Raw genomic sequence first — 23,717 nt, forward strand, 5'->3', positions numbered from 1 at the left:
GGGATCGACCCTTACTCACGTATGGTTTATTACTTGGACGACCCATTGCACTTGCTGGTTAGTTGTGCGGAATTGTGACAAAGTGTGATTCACATTTAAGAGCTCCAAGTCCTTTGGCGCCATTGTTGATGATCATAATTTCGTGCACCACCCCCGTTCTACTAAGTCGGTTGATTTACGTATAGGTGACATGGCAGCACCTAGGAGAGTTACTATCCAGGAGGCTGGAGCCCCTGATTTTACAATGTAACCGTTTCAACCGCATCATCACCCAGTGGTGGCTACAGACTTTGAAATAAAGACTGCACTGCTCAATTTGATGCCCAAGTTTCATGGCTTACCTGCTCAAGAGCCTATCAAGCACCTGAGAGATTTTCAAGCAGCCTGTTCTACTGTCAGGCGTGATGGTGCAGATGAAACTTCAATTTTGTTGAAAGCTTTCCCATTTTCACTTGAGGGAAAGGCAAGAGAGTGGTACTACACTCAACCTGTAGCAACTGTATTCGACTGGGATACACTTAGAAGAGAATTCTTGGAAAAGTTCTTTCCAGCTGAAGTTACTGATAAACTGAGGAAAGAAATTTCCACGATTGTTCAGGATGAATCTGAGACTCTCTATGAATACTGGGAGCACTTCAATAATCTTCTGGAAGCATGCCCCCACCATATGATTGACAAGATAGTGTTGCTCGGTTACGTCACACAGGGCATGAGGCCCCAAGATAAGACCACATTGGAAAGTGCTAGCAATGGGTTTATGAAAAAGTACAAGACCACTGATGAAGCATGGCAATTGATCAGCGACTTAGCTGAATCTACTCAAAATCACAGGCAGAAGCAAGGCCGTTCAAAAGCCATTGCAGAAGTATCCTCTAGCAGAGAGACTGCTGCTCTAACTCAGAGTATCTGTGAAATGACCAACTTGTTGAAGCAGATGCAATTGAATCAACAACAAGTTCAGCAAGCTCAACCTTCTCCACCACAGCAAAGCCAACAGTTAGTCCCACAGAGAGTTTGCGGAATCTGTGCTGATTATAGCTATTATACTGACGAATGTCCATAGCTCCAGCAGGAAGACAACACCGTGGCAGCCACTCATAACTTCTATGACCGCCCCAACCAATGGTACAATCAAGGTGGCAATTACAGCAGAGGAGGCAGAGACAATCAGGGAAATCAGAGGTGGAATAATGATAATAACAGGCAGCAGAACCAGAGCCAGCCCTACAGAGCACCTCACTTAAGACAATCCCAAGGACCACAGAATACCCAACAGCAGACCTCTCAAATTACTTATCCTTCCTCATCTTCTAATGATGACTTACTACAATCTATTGATCAGAGACAACAGACCATGGAAAATAACCTTTATGCTACACTAAATAGTCTGAACTCTACTTTGCAAGCTCTTGTCTTAGATTGGATCAATGAATAACTCCAATAACTAGCCTTTGAGCTCCAGTGGAATTCCCTCTCAATCATTATCCAATCCAAAGGGTGGCATTAATGCCATCACCCTAAGATCTGGAACCACACTGCAAGAGAGGAATCAGGAGGAGCCAAGCCCACCAGAACACGCCTCAGCTGAAGAGGTAGTGGAAATAGAAGATGTTGAAGAGGAAGAAGACATACAGGACATAGATGAAAAAGAATAAATCCAACCACAGGAGGAAGCACAACAAGGCGCAGATACTGCAGAAAACACCACTCCCATTCCATTTCCACAACTTGCAAGGAAGCCCAGGAAGCAGCTGGAACCTGATCCCAAAATGGTAGAGATATTAAAAAAGGTTGAGGTAACTGTTCCTCTTTTTGATGTTATTCAACAGGTACCTAAATATGCAAAATTTCTAAAAGATTTATGTATACATAAAGACAAAATTAATGAATTAGAAACTATTCCTTTAGGTAGTTCCATATCTGCTTTAATGGGAGGTTTACCTGAAAAGTGTAGTGACCAGGTCCATGTATGGTTAATTGTACTATTGGTGGTGTAGTATTTTCTGACTGCATGTGTGAGTATAATGCCTTTGTCTATATATGATATTTTGAGGCTCCCTCCCTTAAAAAGGACGGTAGCTCGTTTTGTGTTAGCAGATAAAAGCATTATTACAGTGGCTGGAGTTGCTGAAGATGTATTAGTGGGCATTAAGGGGCTCACATTTTCCATTGATTTTTATATCCTGGAGATGCCCCAAAATGACTCAGAGAAGCCATCATCAATCCTACTCGGAAGACCATTCCTGAAGACCTCGAAGTTCAAATTAGATGCTTTTTCAAGAACATACTCTTTTGAAATAGATGGCCGAGTAGTAATCTTCAATCTGAATGGAGTTATGAAGCATCCTCCAGAGGATCATTCTATCCTCTAGTGTGACATTATAGATGAAACCGTGGCTGAAGTTCACCAGGAGAAATTTAAAGAGAAGTACATAGGACAAGGTCCAAGTGTGGGGACATTCTCAGAGGACAATGATAGTGCTTTACCATTATCACCAGCTCCAGACAACCCAGAGCCTGACCATGATCAGAAGTTGGAATTAAAACCCCTTCCTCCACACCTCAAATATGCTTATCTTGAGGACGAGCAGAAGTTTCCAGTTATCATTGCAAGGGAACTCACTTCTCAATAAGAAGAGCAGTTACTTAGTGTGCTGAGGAGGCACAAGAAGGCAATTGGTTGGAGTTTGGCAGACATAGTAGGCATCAACCCTCAAGTCTGTGATCATAGAATATTTTTAGAAGAGGGAGCAAGACCTGTCCGTCAACCCCAGAGAAGACTGAATCCCACTATCTTAGAGGTTGTCAAGAAGGAAGTGACCAGACTACTGGAGGCAGATATCATCTATCCCATCTCAGACAGTGAATGGGTAAGCTCAGTACAAGTGGTACCAAAGAAGTCTGGAGTCACTACAGTGAAGAATGAGCATGGAGATCTCATTGCAACCAGAGTTCAGAACGCCTAGAGGGTCTACATTGACTACAGACGCCTTAACCAGGCCACTCGTAAGGATCACTATCCTCTTCCATTCATTGATCAAATGCTGGATCGCCTGTCAGGTAAATCACATTATTGTTTTTTAGATGGCTACACAGGTTATTTCCAGATTCATATAGCTCATGAGGATCAGGAAAAGACCACTTTTACATGTCCTTTTGGGACTTATGCTTACAAGAGAATGCCCTTTGGCTTGTGCAATGCGCCAGCTACCTTTCAAAGGTGCATGATGAGTCTTTTCTCTGATCTTATTGAGGACTGTATGGAAGTTTTTATGGATGATTTTAGTGTGTATGGCGATTCCTTTAGCCTTTGCTTAGATGGATTATCTAGAGTATTAGATAGATGTGTCAGTACAAACCTTGTATTAAATTTTGAAAAATGTCACTTTATGGTTAAACAAGGGATTATACTAGGACATGTTGTGTCTAATACTGGCATTTCTATAGATCCAGCAAAGGTGAATGTTATTTCTAGTTTACCTTACCCCTCCTCTGTGAGGGAGGTTCGCTCGTTCCTTGGCCATGCAGGTTTTTACAGGAGATTCATTAAGGACTTCAGTAAGGTAGCACTTCCCTTATCCAGGCTACTGCAGAAAGATATTGAGTTCGAGTTCAGTGAAAATTGCAAACAAGTGTTTGATAAGTTGAACACCGCCCTGACTCAAGCTCCAATTGTGAGAGGACCAGACTGGAGCCAGCCATTTGAAATAATGTGCGACGCCTCCAACCATGCAGTAGGAGCAGCACTGGCTCAGCGTGAAGGTAAGGACCCCTTTGTTATTGCTTATGCATCTAAAACTTTAGATGCCGCTCAGTCCAATTACACTACTACTGAGAAAGAGTTTCTTGCTATTGTTTTTGCACTGGATAAATTCCAAGCCTATTTACTTGGTACGAAGGTAGTAGTGTACTCAGACCACACAGCTCTAAAGTATCTATTAGCTAAGAAGGAGTCCAAACCAAGGCTTATACGTTGGATACTTCTATTACAAGAATTTGATTTAGAAATTAAGGATAGGAGTGGTCACCAGAATTTAGTGGCAGACCACTTGAGTTGCCTTGAGCACATTACAGATGACCCCACTCCTATAGCTGATAATTTCCCATTTGATAACCTGCAAGCAGTATCTGAGGTAGTCCCTTGGTATGCACCTGTAGCTAATTATCTAGTTAGTCGCACCTTTCCTCCAAACTTTTCTAAGCATCAAAGAGACAAGCTGAAAAGTGAGTCTAAATATTATATATGGGATGACCCATATTTATGGAGATGTGGCGCTGACCAGGTAATTAGACGGTGTGTGCCTCAATCAGAATTCCAGTCCATCTTAGAGGCCTGTCACTCATCTGAGAGTGGAGGACATTTTGGCCCTCAAAGAACAGCTAGAAAAATCTTAGACTGTGGATTCTGGTGGCCTACTCTTTTTAGAGACGCTGCTGAATTTTGTAAATCTTGTTTTCCATGCCAAAAATTTGGTAATATATCCAAGAGGGATGAGATGCCTCAACAAATTATGCTTTTCTGTGAAATTTTTGATGTTTGGGGCATTGACTTCATGGGTCCATTTCCAAATTCTAATGGTTATTTTTATATATTGCTAGCTGTGGATTACGTTTCCAAATGGGTGGAAGCAATTCCTACCCGCACTGATGATGTTAACACTGTTGTTTCCTTTGTGAGAAACCACATTATTTGTCGCTTTGGATCACCACGAGCAATCGTGAGCGATCAAGGCACCCATTTTTGTAACAGGAGACTAACAGGATTAATGAAGAAGCATGGGATAATTCATAAGGTTGCAACAACCTACCATCCTCAGATTAATGGGCAAGCCGAGGTGTCAAATAGAGAGATAAAACGTATCTTACAGAAGATAGTCAAACCTCATAGAAGAGACTGGAGCACCAGGCTACAAGATACACTCTGGGCATACAGAACAGCATACAAAACACCCATTGGGATGAGTCCTTTCCACTTAGTTTATGGAAAAGCTTGTCATCTCCTTGTTGAAGTAGAGCACAAAGCCTTTTGGGCAGTAAAGGAGTGCAACATGGGAATTGAGAAAGCCGGAGCTGAAAAGAAATTGCAACTGCAAGAACTGGAAAGCCTTTGCCTAGAAGCTTATGAGAACTCAAGACTATACAAGGAGAAGATGAAGGCTGTACATGATCAGCACATCAAGAGAAAAGAGTTCCAACCTGGGGACTTAGTCTTCCTTTACAAATCTCGACTGAGGCTCATGCCAGGCAAGTTGAGATCAAGATGGGAAGGTCCATACAGAGTCGAGAAGGCCGAACCATACGGAGTTTATCACCTAAGCCATCCTTCAAGCTCTGAACTTATCAAAGTTAATGGACATCGTTTAAAGCTGTACCATGGCGAGAAGCTGAAGAAAAACAAGGAGCTCGAGATCTTCCTCTTAGAAGATCCTCACATAGCCAAAGATTGAGCTAGTGGAGCGTCCAACTTACGGACGTTAAAGCAAAGTGCTAGGTGGGAGACAACCCACCATGGTATGATCATTCTTTTCCTTATTTTTAGTTTTCCTATTCAATAACTCTTCTCCTTATTAGTGCATTTCGTGCATCTGCATTTCCATACTTTTATTTAAAAAAAATGTTACGCGACGCGACCGCATCATTGACACGTCCGCATCGCAGGTGTTGGGAGAGACTAATAAAACGAACAGAGAGTCCCGCAAGAGCGTGGCTGGAGGCGTGCCAGTGGCACAAAACGCCCCACGCAATCGCGTTGCCGACGCGGCCGCGTGCCCTGAAATTCGACGTGAAAAGGGTGCACGACCGAAAGTTGTGCTAGAGTGGTGCTGGATTGGTGCTGAACGCACAATCCTTCCCACGCGACCGTGTGACCGACGCGACCGCGTCATGTCCTTCTCATGGCCACTCATGCGATCGCGTCACCCCAGATTTGGTAAACAAATAAACTTTCAAACAGAGAGTTGTGCGAGTGCGAGGCTACCCTCGCGCCAGTAGCATGAAACAGGTCACGCGACCGCGTGACCGACGCGACCGCGTCAATTATCATAAGCGCAATTCGCGCGACCGCGTGCCCCACGCCGTCACGTCGCTTGCGCCGCACAGCTTCCCTGAGTTGCCAATTATCTTATCTTTCTTTTACCAAAATCCTATTTTCTCTTTTCCCTCCTTATTTCTTCATTCTTCCTTCTTCCTTCTTTCTCACCTTTTACACTCTCACTCTCTCTCTCACCCCCATTAACAAGGTTTTTCTTTTTCTTCTTCCCTCCTTACTTTTCTATTTTTCTTCTTATTTTTATATGTTATCTTCTTTTCTTTTCTTTTTACTTTCATTATTCATATTTTCTTTTTCTTTCTTTTTCCTTTTTACTTGGTGTTAGAAATTTATTTGAGTCATTATTTCTCATTATATGCTTGTGGATTGTTGCAAATTTGTTTGGCAATTATATATTACTTTTTAAAGGGTTGCTTGCATGTTTAATTTAATACTTTCTATACCTTAATTATCATGCATGCTATGTGTTTGTGAAAAAGCCCATATGGCATTATGCACTTTTCTATGTTACTCTACTATTCCATGCTTGCTTTTCACAAAACCCTTTCTATATTTTATTACTTAAATATAATTGTTATTACAAAAAAATTGTTAGTTTGAAAGACTTGGTAACCTAACTTGGACATTGAATGCTTAATCTATGCTCCTCATGCTTTTGCCTGCATGCCAATAAACCTCTTGCATTTAATTGTCCTTATATGCACTTACTATATTTCCATTGATGAACTTTTCACATGTAGTCATGACCATGTGTTAACGACATCCTATAACCCTCTTCCTTGCTCTTTCTCTTTGAACTTAATTTCCTTCCTCTTCCCTTTTTCAGGATGGCCACCAAGAAAGGAAAGGAGAAGGCTACTCCCAAACAACCAGCAAGAAGAGGAACAAAGAGAGCATTAGTGGCAGAGCCCTCTTCAACTGCGGTTAAACCCTCAACAAAAAGAACTAAGAGGATTATAAAGGTTGATGATAAAGAAAGAGCCTTCCCAACAAAGGACACTACGCGATTTCCCAATCGCTACTGTGAGCAGATGTTCCCCATCTTAGCAGAAAGAAGTTACAACAATGACTACCTTCTTCTCCTCCCAAACTATATTGCTACCTTTGTTGAGCCGCAAATTGCATAAAGACAATGGGGTTTCCTACAGAGACAGCTGAGGCAGGTCAATCTTTCTTGGGTAGTCGAGTTCTACTCCAACTTCCACCTGCCAACCCTGCAGTCTGTCTTTGTCCGTCAGAAGCAAGTCCCCATTACAGAAGAGGCCATTCAAAAAGCTCTCGGTCTTCCCCATATTCCAGAAGGTTTGGACGCCTTTCAAGAAGCCGCACTCAAGAGCCAGATGTACTAATTTGACTGGGACGCCGTTCTCAGAGTTATCGCACTACCTGGCAGCAGATGGATCTACGGATACCATCGTACCCACCCTAAGGGAATATCGGCTTCAACACTTACCTTAGAGGCTCGCGTATGGGCACAGATCATGTCCCATTACGTCTTTCCGAGCACTCACGAGTCCTCCTTCACTGCAGACATGGCCGTTCTACTATGGTGCATCCTTACAGACCAACCTCTGAACCTACCAAGACACATCCGGAGTGCCATGGGACACGTACAAATTGAGGGCAACTTACCTTTTCCCACCTTGGTCTCAGATCTTGTCTCAACAGCTGGAGTATCCTACAGAGCTGGGGACACCAAAGCCATGCTTCCACAGGATGATCAGTATGTCCCTAACGGGAAATACATCAGACCTCCACCAGCCGCCACAAGCCATCAGACTGAACCGGTTGAAGATATTCCTTCTTCAACACCACAAGCACCTACAACAGACCAACTGCTCCATCAGATACTCGAAAGGTTGAATCGGCAGGAACACAAAGCTAAGATGAGAGAGCGTCGTAACAAGCGCCGATTCACAGACCTCAAGGAGCTGATTATGGGAAAATTCAAGGACTCAGACACCCCGGACTCCACGTCCTTTACCAGCACAGGAAGCCATGATGGCCCAGACTGTGGAGATACTGCTACCAGCCCACCTTTGTTTCTGACAGATGGCACCGAGGATAGTGCAAAGCCTTAAGTGTGGGGAGGTCGGTCAGTACCTGACTTCCGGAGGTAATTTCTCTTCCTTAAACACCAATAAATTAGGATATTTAGTTAGTTTTTCTTTTGTAGAATAGGATAAATTGCATAGTAATAGATTAGTTGCATGCATGTCTACTTGATTGAAAAGACAATAAGTTTCTTCTAAGACTCTATTTTTGGAACAAAATTTCACAAATTTTAATTAAAACTTTTATGTTAAATTTGCTTGAAGTTGTATTTGGAACATGATTTTTGAGCTAAAGAACACACAACATGTGAGATTCGAGCCTTTATGCATGGTTACATTATTTAACCATAATTATTTTATTCTTGTGTGTTTACTTCTCTATAATTGTAATCTATATTTTGTTTCATCCTATATGTCCAATGTTTATTATATTTATATGTTTGCATGTGATTGAGGCCATTATTTGTTTAGCTCACTTATCCAAATTAAGCCTACCCTTTCAATTACCTTTGTTAGCCACTTTGAGCCTTTAAATCCCATTTGTTCTATATTTTACCACATTACTAGCCTTAAGCGGAAAAATAATTATATATCCCAAACTGAATCTTTGGTTAGCTTAAGATAGAATTGTGTGTGCTAATTAAGTATGGGAAATTGTGGGAACAAAAGATAATAAGGGAATGTGTCATGATAATATAATGGGGATTTGGAGACCTACTCATGTGAAACTATAAGAATTAAAAATCTATGTGCATTGATAAGCTAAGAGAGAGGAGAGAACCTCTCTCTCTAAAAACTACATCTAAATCCTAAAAAAAAAAAACACAAAAAAAAACAAAAATATTCAATAAATAAATAAGGGGACAAAATTACCCCAATGTTAAGTTAAGAATTCAAAGATCAATGCATGTATGATAAAATTAAAATAAAAAGTTGATACATGAGTATGGAATGTGAAAGAGAAATTCTGGGTAGCTAGGTATGAATTCTAAAGTTATATATATAGGTTATGTTAAAGCTTGGGTTAATTAAAGATTCAGTTTATAAGCTTACTTAACCATATGTGTATCCTTACCCTTACCTTGGCCCATTATAACCTTGAAAAGACCTCATGATGTTTGCATTGGTATATTAAATGTTGTTGATTGATTAGGAGAAGAACAAAAATTAGAGAGCATGATTAGAGAAGGATAGAGTGATTGCCCTATACACTAGAGAGATTAGAGCGTACATACATCATCAGTGAGGGTTCAATGCTTAAATTTCTGTGTTCTCTGCTTTCATGAGTTGCCTTCTTGCATTTTTATCTGTTCTTACTGTATAAGAATTGAATTAGTGGAATTTGATTTGTAATAATTTTGAAGAGCTTATTTACTATTGATCAAGCGGACAAGAATCATATAGTTGCATTCACATATATAGGTTGCATTGCATTGCATGAGTTTTACATGTTCCTACTCATCTATTTTATCTCCTTCAACTAAGCATGAGGACATGCTAATGTTTAAGTGTGGGGAGGTTGATAAACCACTATTTTATAGTTTATATTGTGTTTAATTGTGTGGTTTTATCATGATCTTTACCCACTTATTCATTAAATAAGCATGCATTTGTAATTCCTTCCTAAAGATGCTTTATGATTGAAAACTTGCTTCCTAGAGACTTTTAATTATGTATTTTAATTCTCCTTTATTCCATTCGATACCGTGATCTGTGTGTTAAGTGTTTCAGGCTTTATAGGGCATGGATGAATTGGAGATTGGAAAGGAAGCTTGCAAAAATGGAAGGAACACAAGAAATTGAGGAGATAACCAGCGAGAAATAACACGGCCGCATGGCTCACGCGACCGCGCGAAAGAGAGGAAATCACAGTGACGGGGGCCGCATGGCTCACGCGACCGCGCGGATTGGAATAACACAAGTGACGCGGAGGCATGGACGACGCGCCCGCATGGAAAAGCAAAACGCCGAATGACGCGTCCGCATGAATGACGCAATCGCGTGACGTGCGCGACCTGCATAATCTGCAGAATCGTTGGGGGTGATTTTGGGCCCTGTTTTGACCCAGTTCTTGGCCCAGAAAAGCACACTAGAGCCAGAGAACATGCAGAAACCAAAGACAACATTAATTCTACACAATTTTTAGTTTTAGATCTAGTTTTTACTCCTCCTCTAGGTTTTTCTCTCTCTACACATTCATAGTTCTTAGGATTTTATTTTGCTCTTTGCATTGGGATATTGAGAAGAGTTATTACCTCATCAAGACTTCGTCATTCTAGTTCGTTTTCTTTACTTGGCTTTACTCTTCCATGTCCTTTAATTTACTCAATTTTACTATTGAATTATTTTAGAATTTATTAATACAAGAGTTACGTTTATTTTTAATTGATTCCTTTGAGTTTTATTTATCATGTCTTTCTTTAATTCTCTTTTCTATGTTATGAATTCCACATTCACAATGAGCGAGTAGTTCCCTAACTTGATGGGGAGTTGATTGAAAGGAACCCTTGAGTTGGAATGCTCAAAGGAAAAATTGTAATTGGGTTTATTGTTGGAATGTTCTCTAGTCACTAACACTAATCCTTTTCAATTGAGCGGATTGGAACTTTTGAATAGAAACAGCATTCCAACTTGTTTGACTTTCCCTTACCTAGTAAAGGATAACTAAACAGAACAACCTTCAATTATCAATTAATCTTGAGAGTACTGCAACAAGAATAAGGCTTCCAACTAATCTACTCCCAGTCAAGGCTTCTATTTAAATTATTTAATTTCCCTAATTTAATTTCCTGTTTATTCAACTCAAACTATTTTGAAAACATCTGATTAATAAAATAGCATACCTTTCTGCAACTCGTTGGGAGACGACCTGGGATTCATACTCCCAGTATTTTAATTTTAATTTTTGTGACAACCCTTCTAAATTGATAAGCGGATTTCTGGTTGGTTAAGAACTATACTTGCAACGCATATTTTATAACAATTCTTGACTCGCCAATTTCCGCCACGTCGGGCATACCACTGTAAGAGTCCTTTGACTTGTAAGGCGGCACTAGCAACCTACTGCAAGAGTCTTTTGACTTGCATGGCGGAGCTAGTTAACTTATATCTGCCTAACACACTCACTGTAAGAGTCCTTTGACTGACAAGAGTATATGTGAAAGAGCGAAACTCTCGCGCGATCTAGAATTTTCACAAATAAATTTGCGTTGTAAGTATAGCTTCTAGACTGACAAGAATTCCTTTCTTACAAACGTTTTGGTTGTCACAAGTAACAAACCCAATAAAATTTATAAACCGAAGTATTCAAACCTCGGGTCGTCTTCTCAAGGAATTGTAGGGAAGTATGAATTATTATTGGTTATGAAAAACGATGTTTTTGGGTTTCAAAAGGTTTGAACAAGGGAAATAAATTGCAGGAATTAATAAATTAATAACTAATAAAACTCTTGGTAAGGTGTGAAAATTTGGAAGTCCTATCCTAGTTATCCTTATTGATGGTGATGAGAATTGAGTTTTAATCCCACTTAGTTAACCTTTACTAAAGCAAAGGAAAGTCAAGTGAACTAATTAGTTAGATCCTCAAGTCCTAGCCAACTCCTAAGAAAGGACTAGAGTTAGTGGAATTCAATTCAATTAGCAAAAATAACAATTATCAATCACGATGAGTTTGATAACTCAAGAGTCTCTAATTAATCAATTAAAGCCAAGAATATAAAAAGCTAAATAAGAATCATAAATCTGAAATACCTCAATTGCATTAATAAAAGAAAATCCTAACATGAATGGTTCGTAAGCCAATTTGGCAACATAAGTAATCTACAAATAAAAGCATTAAAGTATCTGAAAGTAAACGAGAAATATAAAGCAAAAGGAATATTGAACCTGTGACTGAAGATGAATTGAACTAAACTAATAGAAATCCTAAAATCCTAAATCCTAAGAGAGAGGAGAGAACCTCTCTCTCTAAAAATTACATCTAATCCTAAAATTATGAATGTATGATATATTCCTTTTGATTCCTCCATTCTCTAGCTTATATTCTGTGTTTCTGGATTCAGAATTGGGCCGAAAAAGGGTCCAGAAATCGCTGGGGGCGTTTTCTGCAGATTCTGCACGTGGCGTCTGTCACGCGTCCGCGTAAGTCACGCGGTCGCGTCATCTGGAGTTCTGCTCTTCCACGCGGTCGCGTCGGTCACGCGTACGCGTCATTTGCGTTCTGCTCAAGGCACGTGTCCGCGTCAGTCACGCGTTCGCGTCGCTGCCTTTTTCTTGATGACTCCATTTTGTGCTTTCCTTCCATTTTTGTATGTTTCCTTTCTGTCCTCTAAGCCATTCCTGCCTTAGGAGATATGAAAATACTTAACACACAAATCACGGCATCAAATGGTAGTAAAAGGTAATTAAAATTAATATTTTTAAAGCATAGGAAACATGTTTTTCACATATATCACATAATAAGGAAGGGAAAGTAAAACCATACAATTTACATGAATAAGTGGTTGAGGGATTGAATAAATCACTTGAATTGGGCACAAAATACATCATAAAATATGGGTTTATCAACCTCCCCATACTTAAACAATGGCATGTCCTCATGCTAAATCCAAGAGAAAGGGTAAAGTTAGAATGGTGGAATCTCATGCAATGCATTCTATTCTAAATGCAACTACCTAAATGAATCATGCAATTCTAATTATTATCCACTTGTATATAAAGCTTACATGTATCTATATTCTATATTGGATATATAGATTCAAATGATGGCCTCAATCATCTCTTGGTATGTATCTATATTCTATATTGGATATATAGATTAAAACAAAAAAAAAGAACATCAGAATGAAAAAGAAGGGCAAAACACACAGGAATGAAATTTATGGTTTGAATGTCACCATACAATTAAGCTCAAAACTCACAGGCTGTGTGTTCTCCAGCTCAAAAATCATATATCAGTTATACATGTCATGCAAGTAGAAATCAAGAGTTCCCATTATTCTCAATGTAAATATTAGGGTGGCTTTTAAAATCTTAGTGTTCCTCCTTGATGAAATGTTGTTAACTAACTAACATGTAATGCTATATATACAAGGTGTGTGGATTGTTTTAATTTACTAAAGTTTCTAGTTTACTCCTTTTTATTTTCAATTAAACCAAACTAATATATGCTGAAAGGGTAAACTATACTAATTAATCCACATATTCTATAACTAATAAGTTTAGAATTACAAATTAAACTAAATGTCTAAGATATAAACTAAAGTGCAAAATGTGGAAATAAAGTAAAAATACAACAAAAGAACAATGTGCAAGTACTGAAAAATAAAAATAAAAATAAAAATACAGAAGAAATAAACAAAATAAGATAGAAGAGTCTGTAGTGGTTCACCAAAAAGATAAGCCAGGGATGGCGACCTCCCCACACTTAAAAGATAGCATCGTCCTTGATGCTCACTCAAACTGGGTGTGAAGAAGCGTCATCACCAGAAGGATGTGCTGCTAGTGTCTCTATGGTAGGCTGAATATCTGCAGGTTGGATAAGTGTAGGAGGATCGGTCTGCTGCAGTGGAGGCTCTGACTGCAGAGGAATCTCCGGGTCTGCGGCCTGGATTTGGTGTGGCTCCTCATGCTGTGGCGCAGCCTGCTCTGGTCCTGCCTGCTCAGCCTGGGCATGTGTCTCTGCCTCATGGTCGCTCGCCTCCACTTCAGATGTATCAGAAGGGGTGTCAGGCTCGGAGGAGATGTCGCTGCCGGATCGGATCATCAACTTAAGGTGCTCATAGCGCCGCTTGTTGCGACGCTCCATATGATCCAGGCGAGCAAAGAGTCGATGCACCAGATGATAAATGGGCTCAGGAGCAGGTGGATGTGCAGTGGATGAGGCTGGTGCAATAGTGGAGGCAGATGGGGCAGCTGAAGATGTGGCTGCCTCACCAGAAGCGGTGAGGAATGGGGGTCTGTAGCCTAAAGCCTGAAACTTCCTGCTGTGAGGAATGATCTTCTTGCAGTCTGCAGCAGTCGGCTTCGCATCAGCCAGCTCCCAAGACACGTCAGCTCGACGGCCTAGCTGGGTGATTAGATAAGGGAAAGGGAGAGTGCCTCTGACATGGACCCTGGCCATGTAATGCCTGATGAAACGTGGAAGATACATGTCCTTACCCTCCATCACACACCAGATGAGGGTGATCATAGCAGCAGGCAGCTCTGTCTCATGAGTGCTCGGCATCACATAGTTGCTCAGAATCAGGTGCCAGAGCCGAGCCTCATCATTCAGGTAAATCAGCTTGATTCCCTTAGGCATTGCTGTATTCTTCCCCATGACCCATGGGACAGTAGGATCAAGGGCTATTCTCTGCTTGACAGCATCCCAGTCAAATCTCATAAATCGCATATCCTCCTCAGCCTTTTGGTAATCGTCAGGCTGATCTGACTTAGGCTGAAGTTGGAGGATGTCCTCAATAGCTTCCTCAGTGACCAAAATCTGTTTCCCTCTGAGGTGCACTGCATCCAGGGAAGTCTTGAAATAGTTACAGTAAAATTCTCTGACCCAGGAAGCATTGACCTCTGTCAAGTTTCTTTCCAAGAAGAACCAGCCTCTCTATTTTATCTGTTCGGAGGTGTACTGCTGTAGTTCTTCTGGAATTTTTAGAGTTTTCTCCAGGTACAGGTTCCTGGAAGTGGCAAACACTGGGAACTTCAGCTCACAGTATCTGTTTGCAAATTTAACTGGATCTGTGGCAGTGAGGAGTTGGTCAGCCTTCTCCTGCGGGGTAAAGTGCTTTTCCCGCCAGGAGTCATCATGCAAAATGTCCAGGATAGTCATAGAGGATTCGCCTCTTTTCCTTTTGCCAGTGGTTGCTTTGCCCTTTCCTTTGCGCTGAGGGTCAGACATCCTGAAAAGCAGAAATTTCAGGATATAATTGAAGAACAAAAGCAGGAAAACAAGTAGGCAAATAGAATAATAGCAATATAAGCACATAGTGGCAAAAGAGCAAGAGAAGCATGAAATGAGGTGAAAAATATGTGCAATTTGGATTGTTTACGAGTGAAAAAGTCTGAAAAGAAAAAAAATACAATCCAAAATATAGGATAAGCGGAATTCAAGTTATATAGGAAAAACAATGATCATGCCCTGAGTTAGAAAGGTGAAGTAGTTAGGTTAAAAGCAAAAAGAGAAGTTAGAAAGTTAAAAATGGTTAATAGGTGAAAAGGGGGGTTAGAAAGTGAGAGTCGTGAGTTAGTAAAAGAAAGTTAAAGTGAGTGGCATGATAATCGGTTTCCTAGGTAACAAGAGATTCACAATTTTAAAGAACAGTCAACTCATATTCAAGCAAGGATAGCAGGTTAATGATGATAATTCAGATAGATACGAGAGTAGCAAAAATTAAAATGAAATCATCAGTAATGCAATTTACTAGCCAGGGAATCAAAAAGGGATAAGAATGCTATCCCGTGCATTCATGCATTGGTTGGTTGTAGCCAAGTAGTGCAAAATTCAAAATTGCCAAAACCAATACATGAATGAAAAAAGTTGAAACCATTTGTAGAAAATTAGGCAGCATTCTAACTAAAATTGGATGTTCTCGGATAATAAATAGCAAGAAAAACAGTTCATATGAGATTAAAAAGCGCTGCAAAGAGTCACAAACAATAGGAATAGTAAAGAATAGTCTTAACAGCAGCATGAAACATTAAAGAACAACATATGAACAGTATTAACATCACAGCCAGATCAAAATTGCAGAATAGGTAAAACAAGAAACAAGAACGGCGCAATTATCAGGCCTAAATCCACTAACCACATCCTAGCTACCTAACCACCTAGAATCTACTACAAACATGCATCTCTAACTATCCTATGCTGAATAAAATTTGAAAAACTAACTAAGTAATCGAAAAGAGGAATCACAGTATGGCGGAACCTGGTGTGTAGAAGTACAAATGTATGGAACAGAGAGATGGTGGGAATGTGGTGGTGGTGGTGCTGATGCGGCGGTAATGGGAGGGAAACGCGGCGGTTGAAGGTGGCAGTTTGGTGGTTGGGGGCGTTGGGTTAGGTTTAAGGGGGTTGTTGGGTTAGGTTTAAGGGAGGGGTGAGGGAGGAGATTGGGTCGAAGGTTGTGGTGGTAGGAGGCAGCACTGTGGTGGCAGTTTGGTGGTTAGGGGCTTCGGGTAGGGTTTAATGGTGGAGGGGGTGGTTTAGAAGGGAGGGAGGTGAGGGTAGGGAAGAAGGAGGGGGGTTGGCTGGCGGTTCTGTGTGGGTGGCGCGGTGGTGGCGGCTCGGTGATGGTGGCGGCGGTGGGTGAGAGGGGTGGAAGAGAGTGGTAGAGGAAGAAGAGAAAGAAGAGAGAGAGGAAAAGAAAGGGGGGTTGGCGGTGGGTCTGGGTGGTTGGGCGCGGTGGTGGTGGTTGCAGAGGAGGGAGGGGGTTGCAGAGAAGAGAAGAAGAAGGGTGGGTATGGGGGCGCGACGGGTAGGGTTTCGCTTGGGTAAGGGGGTTAGTATTTTTGTATCCACGCGAATGTGTGGAGTACGCGATCGCGTGACTATGGTGAAATGGGTTCGACGCGGTCACGTGATTGACGCAATCGCGTGGGTTGGGTAAAAGATGGGTGACGCGGACGCGTGAGGCACGCGACCGCGTCGCTGAAAATTGTGCTAGACCCACACTTCCAGCGTCGTTTTAGCGCAACTCTCTGTCTCCATTTAGGGGGCCATAATATCCACGCGACGCGGATGCGTCGCTCACGCTTTCGCGTGGGATGAGTGTTTTGCAAGTGACGTGTTCGCGTCAGGGACGCGAACGCGTGGACCGTTTTGTGCTAAACTCACACCAACCGCACGATTCCAACCCAACTTTCTGGGCGTTGGATCTTTATGCCGATTTCCTTCTCACGCCCACGCGTGGCCTGCGCGCTCGCATGGGGTGATCTTTTTTTTTAATGCAATTATGCAGTATGCAATATGCAGTGCTAATGCAGATGCTATGAATACTTTCAGGTTCAATGAAGATAAAATAAAATAAAGACAAATAATCACGAAAATTGAAAAACAAACGATCATACCATGGTGGGTTGTCTCCCACCTAGCACTTTTAGTTAAAGTCTTTAAGTTGGACATTTGATGAGCTTCCTGCTATGATGGCTTATGCTTGAATTCATCCAAAAATCTCCACCAATGTTTGGAATGCCAACAGCCTCTGGGGTCCCAAATTAGGCATGTAAAGCTTTTGAGCAGCTTCAAACAGATTCTCAGGCTCCCGGGGTGAGGAATGTCAGAATAGATTCCAGGATCCCAAACTTTGCTTTTAAATCCGCCTTTGTCTTGATCTATATTCTTCCATCCGGGCGGTTTAGAAATTGTATTCTCACCAAGATGACCAAACGCCTTTCGAGACCCATTCAATTGAACTTGATACCAATCCTTGCTCTTCGAATTGAAGCGTGGAACCTTATTGAATCTTGCACACCAGCTCTGAGCTCTAAAGCCGCAGAGAGCTCTAAGCTAGCCATCTGTTTCAAGCAAACCATATTCAAGTGGAAAAGTAAATACAAAGGTTAAGGATTGTACCCACTTGAAGCTTGTATTAGGTGGTAATGGCCTTGGGATAGGTGTTTCCAATGGTTCTGTAAGCTCTACTCCCTTGTATTCTTCTGTGAATTCCTCCACTTCTTTGCAAAATTCTTCAACTGCAACTGCGTCTTGATCAAAGTCTTCTATGTCTTCCTCGTCACTCAAGTCATAAGTTGGAGGTTGAGAGAAATCTACTTCGACATCATCTTCGTATTCACTTGGATAAGGTTCTTCAGGCTCAAGGAGTTCAGTTGCGGATGCAAGTTCGTGACTAGGAGAGCTTGATTCATGATCATCACTGCCTATGGAATCAACTTCTTGGTCTGTTCCGTCCAATTTTTCACAAGGTATATGCTTTGGAGGTTGTGCACTATCCTTCTTGGCATCAAATTCAAACTTTTCGGCGGAATCCTTTACAGTTCTCGATTCCCATGGAGGTTCAGCATCTCCTAAATCTTCAACCATTTCTTCCTCTACAACTATTATGGCTTCCTCCACTTGTTCCAATACAAAGCCATGCTCCTCATTGTCCACAGAAGTTTCTAGTGTCTTCTTCATGCTACGCTCTGCTTTTGATTCTCCACATGTAGCCATGGGAGTACTCTGAGTGCTCAGATGTTGGGAAGCTAATTTATTTACCACCTCGGTTAAGGCAGTAGTGAGTTCCAGCACGTCCCTTTGCATCTTCGCTTGCCCTTCAAGAAGAACATGAAGTTTGTCACCCATTGGAGATTGGGGTGGATATGAGGGTTCATTGGTTGGGAGAGAGGGCTCATAATACAGAGGTGATTCTTCTTGATAAGGATATGGGTATGGTGAATGTTGTGGTGGTGGTTCTTGGGAGTAATTAGATTGGAATTGTGGTGGATAAGGGCCATATGGTGGTGAATGGTAAAAAGGAACTTGTGAGTGTGGTGGTTCAAAGCTATGTTGAGAGGGTGGTTCATAAGCACAGGGTGGAACTTGTTGGTAACTACAAAGGGATCCACCGTATCTATTGCCTTGGCATGTATTGTAGAATGGTCATCGGTTGTGATACTGTGAAGGGTGTTGTTGCCTAAAGGGTTGATCAAGTCCTCGTGGCTCCATCCATCTTTGATTGCTCTGACCTTGATGCATGTTCCTACTATAGCTTTTATTCCCTTCAACAATATTAGAACCAAACTCAAAGCGAGAGGGGTAAGAACTCATGGTAGCTAATAAGAATTAAAATTGAAAACAGAAACAAATAAACAGGCAAAAAAAAATATTTACAATAACCAATAATAAGGCACACGTTTGCAATTCCCCGGCAACGGCGCCATTTTGAAAGAGCAAAACTCTCGCGCGATCTAGAATTTTTGCAAATAAATTCGCGTTGTAAGTATAGCTTCTAGACCGATAAGAATTCCTTTCTTACAAACATTTTGGTTGTCACAAGTAACAAACCCAATAAAATTTATAAACCGAAGTATTCAAACCTCGGGTCGTCTTCTCAAGAAATTGCAGGGAAGTATGAATTATTATTGGTTATGAAAAATGGTGTTTTTGGGTTTCAAAAGGTTTGAACAAGGGAAATAAATTGTAGGAATTAATAAATTAATAACTAATAAAACTCTTGGCAAGGTGTGAAAATTTGGAAGTCCTATCCTAGTTATCCTTATCGATGGTGATGAGAATTGAGTTTTAATCCCACTTAGTTAACCTTTACTAAAGCAAAGGAAAGTCAAGTGAACTAATTAGTTAGATCCTCAAGTCCTAGCCAACTCTTAATAAAGGACTAGAGTTAGTGAAATTCAATTCAATTAGCAAAAATAACAATTATCAATCACGATGAGTTTGATAACTCAAGAGTCTCCAATTAATCAATTAAAGCCAAGAATATAAAAAGCTAAATAAGAATCATAAATCTGAAATACCTCAATTGCATTAATAAAAGAAAATCCTAACATGAATGGTTTGTAAGCCAATTTGGCAACATAAGTAATCAACAAATAAAAGCATTAAAGTATCTGAAAGTAAACGAGAAATATAAAGCAAAAGGAATATTGAACCTGTGACTGAAGATGAATTGAACTAAACTAATAGAAATCCTAAAATCCTAAATCCTAAGAGAGAGGAGAGAACCTCTCTCTCTAAAAACTACATCTAATCCTAAAATTATGAATGTATGATATATTCCTTTTGATTCCTCCATTCTCTGGCTTATATTCTGTGTTTCTGGATTCAGAATTGGGCCGAAAAAGGGTCCAGAAATTGCTGGGGGCATTTTTTGCAGATTCTGCACGTGGCGTCTGTCACGCGTCCGCGTAGATCACGCGGTCGCGTCATCTGGAGTTCTGCTCTTCCACGCGGTCGCGTCGGTCACATGTACGCGTCATTTGCGTTCTGCTCAAGGCACGCGTCTGCGTCAGTCACGCGTTCACGTCGCTGCCCTTTCTCGCTAGGCACGCAGCTGCGTCATCCATGCGTTCGCGTCGCTGCCTTTTTCTTCAAGACTCCATTTTTGTGCTTTCCTTCCATTTTTGTATGTTTCCTTTCTGTCCTCTAAGCCATTCCTGCCTTAGGAGATCTGAAAATACTTAACACACAAATCACGGCATCGAATGGTAGTAAAGGGTAATTAAAATTAATATTTTTAAAGCATAGGAAACATGTTTTTCACATATATCACATAATAAGGAAGGGAAAGTAAAACCATGCAATTTACATGAATAAGTGGGTGAGGGATTGAATAAATCACTTGAATTGGGCACAAAATACATCATAAAATATGGGTTTATCAATATGCTAATTGTGTTTTTTCGATATCTCTGTAAGAGTCCTCTGACTTACAGAATAGCATTATAGCTAAGTATCCCAGTAAAGCACTCTCAGTGGTCGTACCACTATCTATCTGTTTGCCTCAATGTAGCAGATGAACATACAAATATCTCTGGAGTTGTCTTAATGCAACAAATGACCTTTCAACAGGCCCTCTGCTTGTTCTCTATTCTCTCTATCATATTACTCTTTTCTTTTTTTCTTCTTACTCTGCTCTGGTTCCTCTTTTCTCTGTGTCTCTTTACTTTGCTCTGATTTCTCTATTTAACATACGTATTTAAAGCTTATGTAAATTTTGGTATGAATAGTTTGCCTATCCCAAGTATAGGTTCATTAAGTCTATACTGAAACAGTTTAACTTTTCATATAATACCTAACCCTAACCACAACTCAAGGACTAACTATGTTTTCCTAGTTCGTTTACTAATCTCTATCTGTTTTTTGTCATTAAAACTTTACAGAATTTTCTTTAGTTTTTATCTTTTCTTTAAATTTTTATCTCTCCTTTTGTCTTTGCCTTACTAATATGTTCTTACCACTCCCTAAGTGTTTTATGAAGGTAATTATGAGATTCTGCGCTTAAAGTTGTCTTTCTAAAGCTTTTATAGAAAACTGCCTTTCCGCATAATTTTATTATTTTTATTAAAATATTATTTTTAATTAAATATTATTATTTAATATTTTATTATTATTTATTGTTTTATCAAATTTTTGAAAATTACCCCATTTTAACTTTTAACCATTAAAATTTACTTTTTACTACCTGTAACTTTTAATATTTCTACTTTAACCACCCTAACTTTTGGAAATTATCAAATAACCCCTCAAACACCAAAATAATTGCAACATTGCCCTTTTCAAGATCTAAAAGGTGTTCTTCATTGTTCTTTACCATACTCAAAGTGTTCTTCATGTTCTTCGTAAATTTTTCAGATTCTTTCTCTGTTTTCACCCGTTTTTTAGTCTTTTCAGCAACCGATTTTTATCATAGTTCATAATAAATTCTCAGCCACTAAAACTTCATCTTTTCCACATGATTTTAACACAAATTGAACCCTAATTTAGGGCCTAGGGTTTCGGTTTCCAGCTGCACTCAAGAATACAAATTTATAGCTTTAATTTCATCAAATTTCATCAAATTTTCATCAAATTTTCAACAAGAATCACTCATATAAATCATCAATTTCAAGCACAGCCAAACCATATCATAATTACACAACGTAAACACAATCAATCAAGATTAAATTTGTCAATCCCTACCTGGTTTTGCTGCTCCTAATTCGGTTATGTCCTTAGGTGGTCCTTAAGCACTTTTTCCTCCTAAATCACATCAAGAACAACTTTAAATCCAAAAACCCTCAACTAACCGAATCTTACTCAACATGTTAGGAAGGGATTTATCACCTTAAAATTTCTGGAAATTAATGTTTCTTGGCCCTCAAGTCAAGTTAAGCATGATTCCTAAGGAAGAACATCAAGAAAACACATGTTTAGGCATGTTTCCTTGAAACCGAAGCAAAAGGGAGATGGTGCAGCTAACTCACCTTCATTCCAGCCTTGATAAGTCCTATGATTATGTAGAGAAAGAAGAGAGAATAATTTTGGTCGGATTGGAATTTTGATTTGAGTTTTAGTTCAGAAGAAATCAAGCTTTGAAGATCAAGTGTTCATGATGTTTTCTCTCTTTTCAATTTCGGCCAAAGGGAACAAATGACCAGCTTTGGAGTGTCTTGGGGTGTAAGGTGAGTTGTGATTGTTTAGTTTGGAGGTGGATTAAAATAATATTAAAATATCTCAGGTGTATAACTACTAAAACTAGATGTATCGAAACACTCGTAAAAACATCTCTAAAAATTCTTTTCTGAGCTACTAGCATAAATGACACTAGTAACATATTTAATATGAGAATAGAACATGTATGATGAGACCTTAGCATTACTAAAGTCATCAGGGAGTGCTGGTGCTAAGCTGCACCAGTAAACTATGAACCCGGTTAAACCGATCTCTTGTTTTTAACTAAAACTGACTAGTGATGAGCGGATATTTTATACGCTTTTCGGAGTTAATTTCATATAGTTTTTAGTATGTTTTAGTTAGTTTTTAGTTTATTTTCATTAGTTTCTAGGAAAAATTCATATTTCTGGACTTTACTATGAGTTTGTGTATTTTTCTGTAATTTCAGGTATTTTCTGGCTGAAATTGAGGGAGCTGAGCAAAAAATCTGATTCGGCTGAAAAAGGACTGCTGATGCTGTTGGATTCTGACCTCTCTGCACTCAGAATGGAATTTCTGGAGCTACAGAAGTCCAAATGGCGCGCTTCCAATTGCGTTGGAAAGTAGACATCTAGGGCTTTCCAGCAATATATAATAGTCCATACTTTGCTTAAGAATAGAGGATGTAAACTGGCGTTCAACGCCAGTTCCATGTTGCAGTATGGCGTCCAGCGCCAGAAACAAGTTACAAGTTGGAGTTCAACGCCAGAAACAGGTTACAACCTGGCGTTGAACGCCCAAAACAGCCCATGCACGTGAGAAGCTTAAGTCTCAGCCCCAGCACACACCAAGTGGGCCCCATAAGTGGATTTCTGCACCATCTATCATAGTTTACTCATTTTCTGTAAACCTAGGTTACTAGTTTAGTATTTAAACAACTTTTAGAGATTTATTTTGTATCTCATGATATTTTAGATCTAAACTTTGTACCTTTTGATGGCATGAGTCTCTAAACTCCATTGTTGGGGGTGAGGAGCTCTGCTGTGTCTCGATGAACTAATGCAAGTACTTCTGTTTTACATTCAAACATGCGTGTTCCTATCTAAGATATCCATTCGCACTTCAATATGAATGTGATGAACGTGACAATCATCATCATTCCTCCATGAACGCGTGCCTGACAACCACTTACGTTCCACTGTAGAATGAATAAATATCTCTTAGATCTATTAATCGGAATCTTCGTGGTATAAGCTAGATTGATGGCAGCATTCAAGAGAATCCGGAAAGTCTAAACCTTGTCTGTGGTATTCCGAGTAGGATTCAGGGATTGAATGACTGTGACGAGCTTCAAACTCGCGAGTGCTGGGCGTAGTGACAGACGCAAAAGGACAGTAAATCCTATTCTGGTACGATTGAGAACCTGCAGATGATTAGCCGTGCGATGACAGCGCACCTGGACCCTTTTCACTGGAAGGATGGATGGTAGCCATTGACAACGGTGATCCACCAACACATAGCTTGCCAT

The 23,717-nt window shown here is 40.2% G+C and overlaps 1 non-coding gene across 1 annotated transcript; it reads right to left on the reverse strand.

The window, feature by feature from the left end:
- Window positions 1–565: 565 nt before the first annotated feature.
- On the reverse strand, window positions 566–673 carry LOC112739476 (small nucleolar RNA R71). Its single transcript, XR_003170412.1, has one exon. It is a non-coding gene; the product is annotated as a small nucleolar RNA R71 (small nucleolar RNA).
- Window positions 674–23,717: the final 23,044 nt, after the last annotated feature.

Source organism: Arachis hypogaea, chromosome 13, assembly GCF_003086295.3.
Source record: "Arachis hypogaea cultivar Tifrunner chromosome 13, arahy.Tifrunner.gnm2.J5K5, whole genome shotgun sequence".
Lineage (NCBI taxonomy): Eukaryota > Viridiplantae > Streptophyta > Magnoliopsida > Fabales > Fabaceae > Arachis > Arachis hypogaea.